We start from the raw sequence: 17,632 nt of genomic DNA, 5'->3' as shown, positions 1-17,632 counted from the left end.
TGGAAATTTTTCCAGAAATGTATTTGAATGTTCCACCATCCTCCATAACATACGTATGTTTTCTAATACATACAAAGAAGATTTCCATGAGTTCCACCTGGGTAATCTTGACTCTCTACTGTAAAGATGGGTCATGCTTACACTGTAGTTTCTCATTCTCTCAGGAACATATTGGTTTTGACTATCATACAATTTGAGGAGGGTGTCCTTACTGCCTAAGGACTTTATGTTCCTGAGTATATGTCCAAAGCAGTGAGATAGACCCTGGGTAAGTCTTTGGTTGAAATAATTTGAAGGAATGTGTTTAACCCAGACTTAAGTTCCAAATCAAACTTAAGGAAGAACTTTCCCTTTACTACTTATTTTTCCCCCAATTTCTATTGAAGATACTTATATACATAGCTTAAAATGTCAAAATTCTGTAAGTCTTATAACTAAAATTGACAATCCCTGTCCCACCTGTCCCCATCCCAAATTATTGCTACCCAGAAAAAACCCCTGCTAACACTTTTAGGTCTTTCTTTTGGTATTTACCTTCATATTTCTGAATAGCATTTTTATAATGTTTCTTCCTCATGTTTTTCATTTTGATTATCATTTATCATTGATTTCTGTGTAAGAAGGGGCTTTAATACTCTCATATCTCTTTTTATTCTTCCCTCTGCTCACTTCATCTTCCTACTACATGAGTTGGCCAAAAAGTTCGTTCGGGCTTTTCCGTAAGATGTTACAGAAAAACCCAAACAAACTTTTTGGCCAACCCAATAGTTATATCGTGATTTTTGGTTAGTTGAATATTTGTTTAGATTCTTAGGACTATGTAAATACTTTGCACAACTAGCCATGTAGGGAACCTTCTTTGTAAAATAGTTTTTTTTTTTTCCCTCTTGTATTAATAATTGTCAGGGTTGGGTTTCTTTCTTTCTTTCTTTCTTCCTTCCTTCTTTCCTTCCTTCCTTCCTTTCTTTCTTTCTCTCTTTTGCTTAGTTTTTGATATATCTATCATTAATTCACCTCCAAACTCACTGCCAGAGCATAAATTCCTTTCAATAGTTCATCAGTAGTTCAAACCTTTTTCTTTTCTTTTCTTTTCTTTTCTTTCCTTTCCTTCCTTCCTCCTCTTTACACCCCCCTCCCTCAAGCGCTCCCCCGACTCTTCTCTCTCTCTCTCTCTCTCTCACACACACACACGCACACACACACTTTCTGTCTTGATGCATCCCTCCTGGAGCCCTGTATCTTCCTGCTCCAATCAGAGATCCTGATTGCTCCCTAGGCTGCTGCCTTTAGCTGTCATTCTGGGTCTTTCATTATCATCCTTCTGGGATTCCCTTTACCTCATTCCTGTGATCAATCCCCTATCTCTTGTTTCTTGGATTTCATATATTCTTCTTTCCTAATTTACTTTCTTTTGGGGGATCACATTTTTAGTAGCTTCCTGAGAAAAGGCACTTGGGAGGTAAATATTCTGAGACGTTGTGTGCCAGTTATCAATTACTGCCTCTCGGCTCCATTGTCCTTCTTTATGGAAGTAGAGGTGGACCTTGTGAACATGTCTCCTTTTCCAGCAGTGTTAGGTTCGGTCAATAACCAGGTTCTGGAAAGACATTGCAAGGCATGGCAGAGGAAAGGGCTTCTCCTCCTAGGTCCCACGTGTAGCTGCCAACAGGTGTGCAGGGAACTCAGTGGCTCTTGCCCTCCAACAAGTTTCTCCACTCACCTCCAGTGAGTTCCTCCAGTTCTCTAACAAGTGACTTCTAGTGAGCCACCTCCCGCTTGCTCCAGTGGGTGGTCTCCTGCACACTGGCTGCAGTTCACCCCACCCCAGTGGGCAGCTTCCTGTGGACCAGCTGTGGCCCACGGTACCCTAGTGAATATCTCCACCAACTAATGGGTCTCACCAGCGCCCTCTATGATGAGGTCTGAATCTCAGCCTTAGGGAGAGGAGGCTCTTCTGAGTTTATTCCTTCCTTGGTTTGGGGTACTCTGCCTCAGCCCTAGAAGAAGTAACTGCAGCCTACACCTGGTACTCCTGTATGCTTTAGGGTTCTATTTCAAGGGATCTATTTTTCTTTTTTTTTAAATTGAAGTATAGTTGATTTACAGTGCTGTTAGTTTCAGGTGTACAGCACAGTGATTCAGATATATATATATATATATATATATATATATATATATATACACATATATATATATTCTTTTTCCAATTCTTTTCCCGTATAGGTTATTACAAAATATTCAGTATAGTTCCCTGTGCTATACAGTTGGTCCTTGTTGGTTATTTATTTTACATATAGCAATGTATATATGTTAATCCCAAACTCCTAATTTATCCCTCCTCCCCTAGGGTTCTTTCTTTTCTTTTCTTTTCTTTTTTGTGTATTTTTTGTGTTTTTTTTTTTACCACATTTATTAGTTAAGTATCTTGTACTAATTAATAATTCTTCATAATAAATTTTCCTTGTTCCAGTCAGAATACCAACTTGGCACATCTAAAAATGTCTTTATCCTCTTATTTGATTACTTGGTTAGGTAGAGAATTCTGGGTTGAAAATAATTTTCCTTAGAATTTTGAATACTGTTACATTTTTTCTACTTTCCATTGTTATTATGGAGAAGTTTGATGCTCTTCAGCTTCCTCATCTCTTGTATAGGATAGTTTGAAAAATCTGTGGAAGCTTTTAGGATCTTATCTTTATTACCAGGGTTCTGAAATTTTATGACATATCATGGCATGGTAGGGTGTAGGGCATAATCCGAAAACTCATGTCATTGAGTTCTAGGACATTCTCTTGGATTATTTCTATAATAACACCCTCCTCTTCATTTTCTCTACTCATTATTTCCGGAATACCTATTACATGGATTATTAGTTAGTCCAGACTGGTCCTCTAATTTTCCCTCTCTTATTCCACCTCTGCCTTTTTTTTCGTTCTGTGAGAGTAATTCAGCTCTATCTCACAATCTGTCTCCGCTATTGTGTGTCTTACTTAAGGACTGAGGCACTAAGAAACTGTATTCAAGCCCTTGCGTGAGTGGTGATGATGCTTCTGGAATGGTGATCTTCATCACAGGGTGACCGGGGTGGACAGTGTCATAAGTATCCTCTGCAGTCGGTATCTGTGAGTCTCTCGGGTTGGTCAATTTTCCCAGAGAAGAATCTTTCCATTTTCTGCTTGTGGGTATCAGCCTGAATGCCAGCATTCTTGGGCATCAGATTAAAGAAAGGCAATGAGATTCTCACCTTTCATATGCAGACTTTCATTACCAGCAGTGTATCCCTGTCTTTGGCTTCCTGATGTCCCATGTCCTGAGCCACCTGGTGCAGCTCCTTCAGAGATTAAACCAGTCTTCTACTGGGATGTTGAAAAGGTAGTCACTATGTGAGGTAGAAGAAGGGATTTGAGAGCTTTATTTCCTACACAGATTTACCCTGTCCTGTTTTTAGCCCCACCTGACCAGCACTTTGAGGTATATGATACCCATAATTTCTGAGCCTTTTTGAGGTTCTGTGGAGTTCATTGTTTTGATTCTGCGTAACCCTACTTTGTCTCGCTGCTGGTTTAAATTTCAGCATTCTTTTATCTAATAAGTCATTTACCACTCATCTATTTACTTTCCAAATTCTAACATGTTATGCTGTCATATCCTTTCTCTTTCTCATGGCCTTTCTTGGTTTATGTCTTTTAGGAAATCTATTTCATGTCGTGAGGTTCTGGAAGGAAGTGGAGGTAAATATATGTGCTTAATCTGTCATGTATGATCAGAAGTCTCTTTTGCTTCTTAAAGCTCCATTCTAGGACTTCTCTGGTGGCACAGTGATTAAAAATCCGCCTGCCAATGCAGGGGACATGGGTTCGAGCCCTGGTCCGGGAAGATCCTACATGCCACAGAGCAACTAAGCCCGTGCACCGCAACTACTGACCCTGCACTCTAGAGCCCATTAGCCACAACTACTGAAACCCACATGCCTAGAGCCCGTAGTCCACAACAAGAGAAGCCACTGCAATGAGAAGTCCACGCCACAACTAAAGCCCGCACGCAGCAACAAAGACCCAACGCAGCCAAACATAAATAAATAAAATAAATAAATTTATTTTTAAAAAAGCTTCATTCTAAGAGATATGGAATAGGAAAAAAGTTCTCCCATTAGGCCTCTGGGTTGACCTAGATGAAAAGGCCACATTTTCTAAATGCAAAGCTTACTACTGGGAGAACAGAACATTTGAATCAGGATATCCTACATGAATATAGACCTTTCAGACCGCAAACATCAACATTTCCAGCATATTAGAAATTTACTAAATTAATAGATTAAAAAATACATTCAAGATTAATAGATTAAAAATATAATCAAGATGGCCAAAATTAAAAGCAGTCTATACATTCCACGATAACATGCTTCTTGATATGAATGGACTGGATAATCTATCCCAAATCTCAAAAGATAATTGGAAGCAGAAAGTTATGCCCTTCATGTATCTAAATTGGTTTGCAACCTAAATTATTTATAAAAGAGAAAATTAACTAATTAATTTCTTTCTTTCTTAATATTCTCCATGTTGAGATTTTCTATCTATTGTCACTTCTCTAAAATTTCAGAGAAAGAGAGAAAGGGGTTTGGTAGAGATGAGCAGAGGGGAACAGGTTACAAGCTGTAGTAGGTGACCACTTGGACCTTTATATTCATTCATCAGCAAATTTATACTCATCAGCCACCAGAAATGTGTGAAAACAATGTATGAAAATGTCTGCTTCTCCTCACTCTCACCGATAATCTAAAATAATTTAAAATTCCTTGATTCTTTGTATTTAAAATGTTTTTTTCTCTGTACATTAGTAATAGATATAATAATTTTGAAGAATTTAAACCAATGTAGTCTTAAATTTCTTTTAAAAATGTGAAGCTCACTGGATGATGTCTTTACTCACTGAATCAGTATTTCATTGTTTTAGAGAGAGGGCAGATACCAGCTAGAAAAACAAAGTTATTGTTCAGTTCTGACTGCCATTTTTTTTTTTTTTTTTTTTTTTTTTTTTTTGCAACTGAATAAGAGAAAAGTCTTAAAAGCCAGGCTTGGTTTAGAGAGAAAATGTCAAGCCTTCCCTTTACTTACCAAAACCAAAGCTCAAAGATCTGAACATAAAGTTCTGCATAAGAGAACTTGGAATATGAAATAAAGCAACACCTCCTTGCCTGGAGAGGAAGTGGATGGCATTTCCAGCTGAAGGATGGAGTGGGTGGAAGGAGGAAGATTCAGAAGGCGCAAGATTAGGGTGGAGAAACCAGGAGATTCCTGAGAAAGGATCCGGCAATCATACTCCTGTGCTTAAGGGTGAGGGTGTGCATGTGAGATCAGAGAAACTTCAGATGGATTGAGGGAGACTCTGGTAATATCTAAGCTTGCACTTTGTGCTGTGAAGGATAAGGCTTAATCTATTCCCACTTGAGAATAAATAAGGAACATCATCTGCAAATAAGTGACACCTTGCAACTTGGTCTTCTATTCACAAACTGCTATTTTAATAATAATAATAGGTAATTATAAAAGCTCTTTTTATGGGTTGGACACTGCTAAGTATGCTACATGGATTATCTCATTGTTGTTTCACAGTAGTCCTAAAAGAGACACTATTTCACTGAGGGGCAGTGGAGTTTAAAGATAAGTACCTTGCCCACGATGACTTGTTAGTAAGTGGTGGAAACAAGATAGGGACCAAGCTCTGGCTCTCCAAGCTCTGAATCCCTCTGCAGTGCAGCCTCTCTCCTGTGCCCCTCCTCTTCCCTTCCACCCTCCCAAAAAGGCTTTCTGCTCTCCTCAACCTCTCCCCAAACAAAAGAGGCTACGCTCTATAACCACCCATATTAGTTCAGAGTTTGACTAACTGCAGTGTACTTGAGACTCATTCACACTAAACTGTTACCTCAAACAGACACTTAGTTATTTTTTAACTTTATTGAGGTATCTTCTACATATTGTAAAACTCACTCATTGTAAGTGTCCAATTCAGCAATTTTTAGTAAGCTTACTGAGCTGTGCAGCCATCCCTATAATCCAGTTTTAGAGTATTTTCTTCACCACCTCAAATTCTCTTATGTCCATTTACAGTATATCCCTGTAGTCACCCTCAACCCCAGACAACCACTAATCTACTTTCTGTCTCTATAGATTTGCCTTTTCAAGACATTTCATATAAATGAAAGCATACAGTATGTGGTCTTCTGTGTTTAGCTTCTTTTACTTAGCATAGCATTTTTGAGATGCTGTGGTAGGCATCAACTCATTCTCTTTTATCACGGAATAGTATTCCATTCTGTGGATATACTGCATTTTGCTTATGTGTTTGCTAGACCTCCACTGGACATTTGGGTTGTTTCCAGTTTTTGGCTATTATGAATAATGCTGCTGTGAACACTTGCATGCTGGCCTTTGTGCAGACATATGTTTCCATGTCCCTTGAATAGGTATCTAGGAGTAGAATTGCTGGGTCATATGGTAAGTTTATGGTTAACTTTTTAAGAAACAGCTAGTTGCATTTTAAGCCTCATCTCTGAATGTGAATTTCAAGTCTTTTCCCTCGGTTAAAGGAATTTCAACCATCAGTAAGCAATGGGAGCTCTGATTTCATTCTCTCTCTTTTTAAAATAATTTTAGGGGCTTCCCTGGTGGCGCAGTGGTTGAGAGTCTGCCTGCCGATGCAGGGGACATGGGTCCGGGAAGATCCCACATGCCGCGGAGCGGCTGGGCCCGTGAGCCATGGCCGCTGAGCCTGCACGTCCGGAGCCTGTGCTCCACAATGGGAGAGGCCACAGCAGTGAGAGGCCCGTGTACCGCAAAATAATAATAATAATAATAATTTTAAAAACACATTTATTTATTTATTTTTGGCTGCGTTAGGTCTTCATTGCTGTGTGCGGGCCTTCTCCAGCTGTGGTGAGCAGGGGCCAGCCACTCTTTGCCGCGATGCATGGGCTTCTCATTGCGGTGGCTTCTCTTGTTGCAGAGCACGGGCTCTAGGCATGCGGGTCTCAGTAGTCGTATGTGGGCTCAGCAGCTGTGGCTCAGGGGCTCTAGAGCGCAGGCTCAGTAGTTCTGGTGCACGGGCCCCGTTGCTCTGTAGCATCTAGGATCTTCCCGGACCAGGGCACGAACTTGTGTCCCCTGCATTGGCAGGCGGATTCTTAACCACTGTGCCACCAGGGAAGTTCCTGACTTCATTCTTCTTTTTTTTTTTTTTTAAGGTTTTCAAAATAACATTTATTTCTTAAAAGTTAACATGTGCATAATAGGAAACCAAAGAACACAAGAAGCCTGACTTCATTCTTTAAGGATGCTTTGCAGAGTGCCCCGGGCCCTCACTGAAGACAGCCGTGGCTCCCTGTGCCACACAGCTCCTCCCTACTTGGGGTCAACTGTTGAAGGCTCCTGAGGTCAAGCCTCGTTGTCATGGGGACTGCAGAGGTCTCCTGCAAGGGCTGGTGCTCTACAAGAGATCCACCAGGAAGTCTCTTCCTTCTAGACAAACTGGCAGTCTACAGACTGAATTCAGCCTACAGATACGTATTGTTGGCCTACACAAATTTTTAAAAATTAGAGTGTTTATAGATTGGTCATACATTCTTCACTTTACCTGCATTTCTTATCACTTCCCATTGACTTACACAAGAACAAAGTTGGAGGACTCACACTATCTGATTTCAAGACCCGCCATCAAGCTATAGTAGTCAAGACTGTGGTATTTGGTGAAAGAATGGACATATGGATAAATAGAACCGAATAGAGAGTCCAGAAATAGACCCGCTTTCTGCAGTCAATTGATATTTGACAGAGATGCCAAGGCAACTTAATACAGAAAAGACAGTCTTTTTAAGAAACAGCGCTAGAAATTCGACACCCATATGCAAAAAACCCACAAAAACTAAACAAAACAAAACTAAATACCTCTGCTCTTCAAAAACACTGTTAAGAGAATGAAAAGAAAGTCACAGACTGAGATAAAATATTTGCAAAACACTTACCTCCTAAAGGACTGGTAACCACATTACAAACATAAAGAACTTTAAAACACAATAATAAAAAAACCAAACAACCCAATGTGAAAATGGGCGAAGTGTTTAAACATATACCACACCAAAGAAGATATACAGATGGCAAATAAGTACATGTAAAGATGCTCAATACTACCGGTCATTAGGGAAATGCAAATTCACATCACAGTGTGTTACCGTTACACATCTAATAGGTGTGTAACATAGGTAATGGCTAACATTAAAAACCAAAACCAGGGCTTCCCTGGTGGCGCAGTGGTTGAGAGTACGCCTGCCGACGCAGGGGACACGGGTTCGTGCCCCGGTCCGGGAGGATCCCACATGTCGTGGAGCGGCTGGGCCCGTGAGCCATGGCCGCTGAGCCTGCGCGTCCGGAGCCTGTGTTCTGCAACGGGAGAGGCCACAACAGTGAGAGGCCCGCGTACCGCAAAAAAAAAAAAACAAACCAAAACCAAAATAAAAACTTCTTTTGATAACAAATGCTGACAAGGATGCAAAGCACCTTGACCTTTCGTACATTGCTAGTGGGAATGAGAAATGTTAACAAGCTTTGTGGACAACAGTTTGGCAGTTAATAAACTGTTAATAAAGTTAAGCATATACTTCCTGTAAGATTCAGAAGTCCCACTACAAGGTACTTACCCAAGAGACATAGAAACTTATGTTCACACACACAAAATTGTGTATGAATGCTTATAGCTGTTTTATTTATAATCGCCCCAAACTGGGAACAAACCAAATGCTCGTCCACTGGAAATGGGTACGGAAACTGGTACACCCACACTGTGGAAGAGTATTCAGCCATTAAAAGGAACCGACTGCAGATAAACAGGACAACATCAGTGAATCTCAAATGCATTACGCTAAGTGAAGGAAACCAGCCTCAAAAGGTTTAACACTGTGCAAGTCCATTTATGTGAGGTTCTTAAAAAGGCAAAACACAGAAAAAAGATTAGTGCACTGGTGGGTTGAACTTGGGGGAAGAGGTTGAATAGAAAGAAGCATGAGGAAACTTCTGGGGAGAGGGAGATGCTCTGTATCTTGGGTGTGGTGGTGGTGATGGACTGTGAATGTTTGTCAAAACTCACAGGACTGTACACTGTACACTAAACATGACGAATTCTACTGCATGTAAATTATTCGCCAATGAACCTGAATGCAATATAGGACTACTTTCAACTTTAGCATTTATAAGATAGTAACCTAATGGTTCCAGGTAACATTACCATATGGAGAAAGTCTCTCTCTTTTTTGGATTAATTATTAAGTTTTCAATATGAGAAGATGAAGGTTACGAAAGTTAGCTTGTATAAAAGATGCTTACAATTGTAGAGTATCTCTCTAGCATGAATCTAAATAACGCTTTTCCATTCATATTTATAGGCATGCTCACATTTTTACGTCCCTAATATAGCTGTTAAGAATGTGAAATCTTCCCAGTTTCCACTTCAGCCATGAGCATTTTTCATTAGCGTTTTCTGGTGTGCAAGCAGTATAAATTTTGTTGCGTCACTTTACACCTTTTGTTATTTCTGACTGCACCATTTGCAAATCACGTTTAATTTTGTTTGCCCAGAAGAACAACGAAATGCTCTACATATATAAATGTTTTTGCTATTCACCCTTCACACTCTTATAGTAACGTAAGAGCCTTAATGCACTTCTGTCCTCTGAGGAAGCTTGTGGTAAAACAGGAGAAACATTATGAATAATTAAAAATATGATATTTACTCCAGGAGGAAGATGAATCTTTGAAAAACATCTCTGCCAGCAGAAAGCCTCACAATCAGGTACCATATCCTGATAAATAAATTGCTAGTCTTTTCAGGTGTCAAGGTATTTCACAGTCAGATACTAATGAGATAAAGATGCTCAGCTTGATCATTAGGGGGAGAAGAATAAGGATTGAGTTGCTTCTTGTTAATTCTTATCATTCTTCATTATTAGCTAACAAGTAGGTACCAGATGCTTACCTATGTGCCCAAACTAGAGTTATAAAAAGATAAGGAGGATTCTAGGTTGAAGAATTAATTCTGAGAGATTCCATTTCAAAATATTCAGAACTTAGGATATTAATTTTTCTTCATTATAGAGATCTGATGTCTTTTGTGTGATTGGCCAATGGCCCCATTATTCTTTTGTATATTATTACAGAAAAATCTCACTTTTCTCTAGGTAAGGAACACGATCAATTGAAGAAAAAAGTATTCTCTTAGTCAACCTGGCCAATAAATGGATACAGTAATTGGCTTGAACTCAATAGATTTGGGATCCAGCTGCACTGTGACATTAACCAGCTGTGTGGCTTTGGACAAGTGACTTCACCTATCTGGGTCCTTAGTTTTCTTATCTGTACAATGATGCAGTTGAATTTGATAATCTCTAAAATCAACTATTGTTCTAAAATTATTGCTGATTCTGCATTCAATGTCAATATTCAAATTGTTTGAATATGATGTATAAGCCTATATTAAATACAATTAAGTCCTTGATAATTCAGAATGCATTTCAAAACAATGCAAACTTTAGAGTTGTCATTATGAACGCCTAGCAAAATTCTGGTTAAATAGAAGTTTCAGACTAATGAAAATACTTATTAGATTGGCTTTTGCAAGCATTTTACACAAATATAAAATTCTAATTGTAATGAGAAATTTACCCTCATTTCAATAAAACAAAGCCAAATTTTGAAATTAACCAGGAAAGAAAGGGATATAAATCCTCTATACATGGGTTGAGGAAGTTCACATATAACATTCTGACCATTATCAGCCAGTCCAAACTCTCTCACTAGTGTGAAAGGCAGATTATCAGCTAGTGTTTATGAAAAAATTCATACAAGAGAGAACTTTCTTTTTTTAAAAAAGTATTTATTTTTTGGCTGCATCGGGTCTTAGTTGTGGCGCACAGGCTTAGTTGCCCCACAGAATGTGGGATCTTAGTTCCCCGAACCGGCGCCCCCTGCACTGCAAGATGTATTCTTAAGCACTGGACCACCAGGGAAGTCCCAGAGAGAACTTCCTGATGGGCTCTAGGTAGGCATCTGCAATGCATTCTATGTGGATTTTATTATAATTGACTGATTTGGAAGCCAACATATTAATTTTAAAAAGGATACAGTTGGGCTTCCCTGGTGGCGCAGTGGTTGAGAGTCCGCCTGCCGATGCAGGGGACACGGGTTCGTGCCCCGGTCCGGGAAGATCCCACATGCTGCAGAGCGGCTGGGCCCGTGAGCCATGGCCGCTGAGCCTGCGCGTCCGGAGGCTGCGCGTCCGGAGCCTGTGCTCCGCAGCGGGAGAGGCCACAACAGTGAGAAGCCCACGTACCGCAGAAAAACAAACCAAAAAAACAGTTAACCTCTTTTAATATGATTATGTGAACTGAAATCTGTGATTCTGTAGACAAAGACCAGGTTGAAATTCACATCTCTTTCCCTCATTTCTTCCTTCATTCCAGCCTTCCTTCACTAAACCTGTATTGAATGGTTATCATACCAGACTCTGTAGCTGTGAGATAACTCAAAAACATATAAAACAAAAATCCCTGACCTTAAGGAAAGTCACAATCTATCAGGCAAAACATATTTGTATAATTATAAAGTGATGTGACAATTTAGTGATAGAAATATGTATATAGGCTGTGAGGGGAGAATTTACTTACCTTGGCACTGTCTCACACACACACACACACATATTTGTGTGACATGACCATTCCACATCAAATTTTAAAGAAAAACTTTGAACCACTCTGAAGCATTTTCAGAGCACTAGGTTTACACACAAATAACACCATTCTCATTGGTTGTTTTTTTTTTTTAATTTATTTATTTATGGTTGCTTTGGGTCTTCGTTGCAGCACGCCATCTTTCTCTAGTGGCAGTGAGTGGGAGCTATTCTTCATTGCAATGTGCGGGCTTCTTACTGCGATGGCTTCTCTCGTTGCTGGGCTCTAGGTGCGCGGGCTTCAGTCGTGGTAGCGTGCGGGCTCAGTAGTTGTGGCTCGTGGGCTCCAGAGCGCAGGCTCAGTAGTTGTGGCACACGGGCTTCGTTACTCCGCGGCATGTGGGATCTTCCCGGACCAGGGGTCGAACCTGTGTCCCCTGCATTGGCAGGCAGATTCTTAACCACTGCACCACCAGGGAAGTCCCCATTCTCATTGTTTTTGAAAGCAGATACAAGAGTCCCTACTTAAAAAAAAATTACTATACTTCTGTAGTCGCTATCAGTAGGAGAAATCAGAAGTAATAAAACCACATTTAAAGACAATCTTAGATGGAATGGCCATCTTGTTTTGGTGAAAACGAAGAGAGGCAGGCATTTTTCATATATTTCTGGCTAGGAGTAAAAACTGGTGCAACCTTTCTGGAGGGCAATATGGCACGATTTATCAGAAGGTGTAAAAGTGTACATACCTACTTCCAGCAAATTTATCCTAAGAAAATAACTGAGTATGAAAGCAAAGATTCAGCTCTAAGTGCACACACATTTAGGATTGTTATGTCATTTTGTTGAATTGACCCTTCTATCAGTATGTAATGTCCAGCTTTATTTCTAAAGACTGTGGGAGAAATCAGATTCTCAGTGGAGGGATACAAATAAATCAATTCCTGTTGTAAGAAGTGGAAACCTGGAAAAATATGTTCTTTAACTTACAGTTAAAAACAGTTGCATGGATTCTGCTCGAGCCAGAGCAGGTACCTGTTAGTGATAACGTATATTTGTAGAAATAGCTTCCTATTATCAAAAGTCTGAGAGGCATGACTTCTAATTAGTCACAAAAGAAAAGTAAACTTTACACATTGTTCATAATCCTATTAAGGGTTTATTGTTTCTGTAAAATTCGCATGACTTGTTATCTCATTGGATAAATTTTATTGCCTTCCTATGGCTTTGTGCTTTTTCTTAATATCATTTTAGAGCACCCCTTTGAGTTTATATTATAGCATTTAAAAATGATTAGAACTAAATAACTAAGCAGAATGCCAAACACAAAATAGAGAAACTAAGCTACATTGCCTTCTTTAGACCAACTCTTCCCTACCCAATTATCCAGATATTTTGATGAGAATTAATTGAATTCAAGCTTGTGCTGACACCTTGTGTCTAAATATATTTGAGCGACGTTTTGCAAAGTTAAAAGAATACGAATATGAAAACTAATGTATAGCTGTATCTGCTTCACCATTTCAATGGTCTGCATTTTTCTTAATTATAGTCAATCACCCATTTCACTTTCCACTTGCTATTTTTTTTGGGGGGGGCTGCATTGGGTCTTCATTGCTGCACGTGGGCTGTCTCTAGTTGCAGTGAGCGGGGGCTACTCTTTGTTGTGGTGCGCGGGCTTCTCACTGCGGTGGCTTCTCTTGTTGCAGAGCACCGGCTCTAGGCGCTCAGGCTTCAGTATTTGTGGCTCGAGGGCTCAGTAGTTGTGGCTCATAGGCTCTAGAGTGCAGGCTCAGTAGTTGTGGTGCACAGCATGCTTAGTTGCTCTGCGTCATGTGGGATCTGCCCCGGCCAGGGATCGAACTGTGTCCCCTGCATTGCCAGGCAGATTCTTAAACACTGCACCACCAGGGAAGTCCCCATTTGCTATTATTTGACATTGCAATATATACAAATGTTCATATTCCAAGTAATGAAATCATGTTATAAAAGTAGATCTCTTTCAAACAAAGATGGCTGCAAATTCTCTGCTGTTCTTTCCATTAACAGGTGGAACCTAATTTCACTCCCATTAAATCTGGGCTGGCTAGAGTGATTTGCTTGACAGATACAATGTGGCAAAAGTGACCTTCAAGGACCTTTGAGGCTATGTCATGAGAAGCCTTGCAGCTTCCTCCTGGGCCACAGTACACTCATTCTTGGAGCTCTGAGCTACCACTTTTAAAGGTCTGACTACCTTGATGCCGCAACGCTGTAAGGACACCCAAGCCAGCTCCTACTCTGTTATAGTTTCCAGCCATTCAAGTCCTACCTGCTGAGGCCTCAGACATCCGGAGTAGAGATTAACCCTCCCCACTGTTCTGTGTCTGAATTCCAACCCACGATTCATGAGCAAAACAAATGATTGTTATCTTGAGTAGCTGCACAGCGTTGATAACTGAAACAGAATTTGGTGCCAAGAATGGGTTGCTTGTAACATTGGTTTGGGACTGGGTGGTGTGTGGAAACTGGAAGGGCCTCAGGAAACTCTTCGTAAGGCCTTGAAGGACGATGAGGAAAATGTTATCAGAGGCGGGAGGAAAGGACACACGCGTTCTGTCCTGGTAGAACAGTTAGCCAAACTGTTGCCTGTGGTAATGTGGGAAAGAGAGATCGTGAGCTTCTGGCTGTATAGATCTCCATGCAGAATCCTCAAAGTGCTACTTGGCTTTTCCTAGTTACTTATAAAATACGAGAAGTGAAGGAAAAAATTAAAGATGGAACTGTTCAATTTTTGAGAATCTAGAGGACCTATTAAGGTGTCAGGACATTTTTTGGTTTTTTAGTATGAACTCAATACATATTTATTGAATATTTGAATAATAGTATGATTTTCAACTTACTTGGAAAATGTCTTCTTTTTTTTAACATCTTTATTGGAGTATAATTGCTTTACAATTGTATGTTAGTTTGTGCTTTGTAACAAAGTGAATCAGCTATACATATACATATATCCCCATATCTCCTCCCTCTTGCGTCTCCCTCTCACCCTCCCTTATCCCACCCCTCTAGGTGGTACAAAGCACGGAGCTGATCTCCCTGTGCTATGCGGCTGCTTCCCACTAGCTATCTATTTTACATTTGGTAGTATGTATAAGTCCATGCCACTCTCTCACTTCGTCCCAGCTTACCCTTCCTCCTCCCCAAGTCCTCAAGTCCATTGTCTACATCTGCGTCTTTATTCCTGTCCTGCCCCTAGGTTCTTCAGAACCACTTTTTTTTTTTAGATTCCATATATATGTGTTAGCATACTGTATTTGTTTTTCTCTTTCTGACTTACTTCACTCTGTATGACAGACTCTAGGTCCATCTACCTCACTACAAATAACTCAATTTCATTTCTTTTTATGGCTGAGTAATATTCCATTGTATATATGTGCCACATCTTCTTTATCCATTCATCTGTCGATGGACACTTAGGTTGCTGCATGTCCTGGCTATTGTAAATAGAGCTGCAGTGAACATTGTGGTACATGACTCTTTTTGAATTATGGTTTTCTCAGGATATACGCCCAGTAGTGGGATTGCTGGGTCGTATGGTAGTTCTATTTTTAGTTTTGTAAGGAACCTCCATACTGTTCTCCATAGTGGCTGTATCAATTTACATTCCCACCAACAGTGCAAGAGGGTTCCCTTTTCTCCACACCCTCTCCAGCATTTACTGTTTGTAGATTTTTTGATGCTGGCCATTCTGACTGGTGTGAGATGATACCTCCTTGTAGTTATGATTTGCATTTCTCTAATGACTAGTGATGTTGAGCATCCTTTCATGTGTTTGTTGGCAATCTGTCTGTCTTCTTTGGAGAAATGTCTATTTAGGTCTTCTGCTCATTTTTGGATTGGGTTGTTTGTTTTTTGGATATTGAGCTTCATGAGCTGCTTGTAAATTTTGGAGATTAATCCTTTGTCAGTTGATTCACTTGCAAATATTTTTTCCCATTCTGAGGGTTGTCTTTTTGTCTTGTTTATGGTTTCCTTTGTTGTGCAAAAGCTTTTAAGTTTCATTAGGTCCCATTTGTTTATTTTTGTTTTTATTTCCATTTCTCTAGGAGGTGGGTCAAAAAGGATCTTGCTGTGATGTATGTCATAGAGTGTTCTGCCTATGTTTTCCTCTAAGAGTTTGATAGTGTCTGGCCTTACATTTAGGTCTTTAATCCATTTTGAGTTTATTTTTGTGTATGGTGTTAGGGAGTGTTCTAATTTCATTCTTTTACATGTACCTGTCCAGTTTTCCCGGCACCACTTATTGAAGAGGCTGTCTTATCTCCATTGTGTATTCTTGCCTCCTTTATCAGAGATAAGGTGACCATATGTGTGTGGGTTTATCTGTGGGCTTTCTATCCTGTTCCATTGATCTATATTTCTCTTTTTGTGCCAGTACCATACTGTCTTGATTACTGTAGCTTTGTAGTATAGCCTGAAGTCAGGGAGCCTGATTCCTCTAGCTCCATTTTTCTTTCTCAAGATCACTTTGGCTATTCGGGGTCTTTTGTGTTTCCATACAAATTGTGAAATTTTTTGCTCTAGTTCTGTGAAAAATGCCATTGGTAGTTTGACAGGGATTGCCTTGAATCTGTAGATAGCTTTGGGTAGTATAGTCATTTTCACAATGCTGATTCTTCCAATCCAAGAACATGGTATATCTCCCCAACTTTTTTATCAGCTTTATTTTCTTTCATCAGTGTCTTATAATTTTATGCATACAGCTCTTTTGTCTCCTTAGGTAAGTTTATTCCTAGGTATTTTATTCTTTTTGTTGCAATGGTAAATGGGAGTGTTTCCTTAATTTCTCTTTCAGATTTTTTCATCATTAGTGTATAGGAATGTAAGAGATTTCTGTGCATTAATTTTTATTCTGCTACTTTACAAAATTCATTGATTAGCTCTAGTAATAATTTTCTGGTTGCATCTTTAGGATTCTCTATGTATAGTATCATGTATAGTTGCAGGTTTGTAGTTCCCGTTGTTTTTGGTGTCTGCCCCCAGTGGCTAAGGTTGGTTCAGTGGGTTGTGTAGACTTCCTGGTGGAGGGGACTGGTGCCTGTGTTCTGGTGGATGAGGCTGGATCTTGTCTTTCTGGTGGGCAGAACCACATCCGGTGGTATGTTTTGGTGTGTCTGTGACCTTATTATGATTTTAGGCAGCCTCTCTGCTAATGGGTGAGGTTGTGTTGCTGTCTTGCTAGTTGTTTGGCCCTAGAGGTAAATGTACAGTGATTGTAAATACTGTGGCCAGAGGACAAACTATGGGAGATTGAAGATGGCTATGAATTCCTTACTACTGCCTCCACTGAGAGGCGGAGTCTATTTCCTTCTTCTTGAATCTAGCCTGGTCCTAGAGACTCACTTGACTGATAGAAAGTGGCGGAAGTGATGTTCTGGGACCTTTTGAGGCTAGGTCATAAGAAGACTTGCAGCTTCCTCCCAGTCCTCTTAATGACACTTGTCTTGGAGCCCTGACTGCCATGTAAGAAGTCTGAAAACGCAGAGGCTGTCATGCTTTGAGGGTGCTCAAGCTAGCCATGTGGACAGGCTGTGTGCAGAGAGAGAGACGAGGGGTGGGGGAGGTCGTGGGAGCTCCCAACTTTGGGGTCATCCCAGCTAAGACCTTCAGACATCATGGAGCACAGATGAGCCATTCCCTCTGTGCCTTGTCCCAATTCCTGACCACAGACTTATGAGCGAGATAAATGATTTTTTTTGTTATAAGGCATTAAATTCGGGAGTTGTTTTTTATTTAACAATAATTAAGACATCCCCCCTTTTTTTTTTTTTTTTTTGCGGTACGCAGGCCTCTCACTGTTGTGGCCTCTCCCGCTGCGGAGCACAGGCTCCGGACGCGCAGGCTCAGCGGCCATGGCTCACGGGCCCAGCCGCTCCGC

General features: G+C 40.3%; 1 protein-coding gene across 3 annotated transcripts in view; it reads left to right on the top strand.

The window, feature by feature from the left end:
- Positions 1 to 17,276, top strand: part of LOC141278371 (uncharacterized) — a 32,455-nt gene extending 15,179 nt beyond the window's left edge. Inside the window, exons 6-8 of one of the 3 annotated variants that reach the window (XM_073802905.1) lie at positions 3,691 to 3,731; positions 9,787 to 9,840; positions 13,762 to 17,276. The gene's annotated coding sequence lies outside the window, so the exon portion shown is untranslated. Of the gene's footprint in view, positions 1 to 3,690; positions 3,732 to 5,055; positions 5,482 to 9,786; positions 9,841 to 13,761 lie in introns of those variants that run through there. The other 2 variants (XR_012331005.1, XM_073802901.1) reach the window with 2 other exon arrangements.
- The last annotated feature ends 356 nt before the right edge of the window (positions 17,277 to 17,632 follow it).

The sequence above is a fragment of the Tursiops truncatus genome, chromosome 1 (assembly GCF_011762595.2).
Source record: "Tursiops truncatus isolate mTurTru1 chromosome 1, mTurTru1.mat.Y, whole genome shotgun sequence".
Taxonomy (NCBI): domain Eukaryota; kingdom Metazoa; phylum Chordata; class Mammalia; order Artiodactyla; family Delphinidae; genus Tursiops; species Tursiops truncatus.
This window is presented reverse-complemented; position numbering and strand designations above follow the sequence as displayed.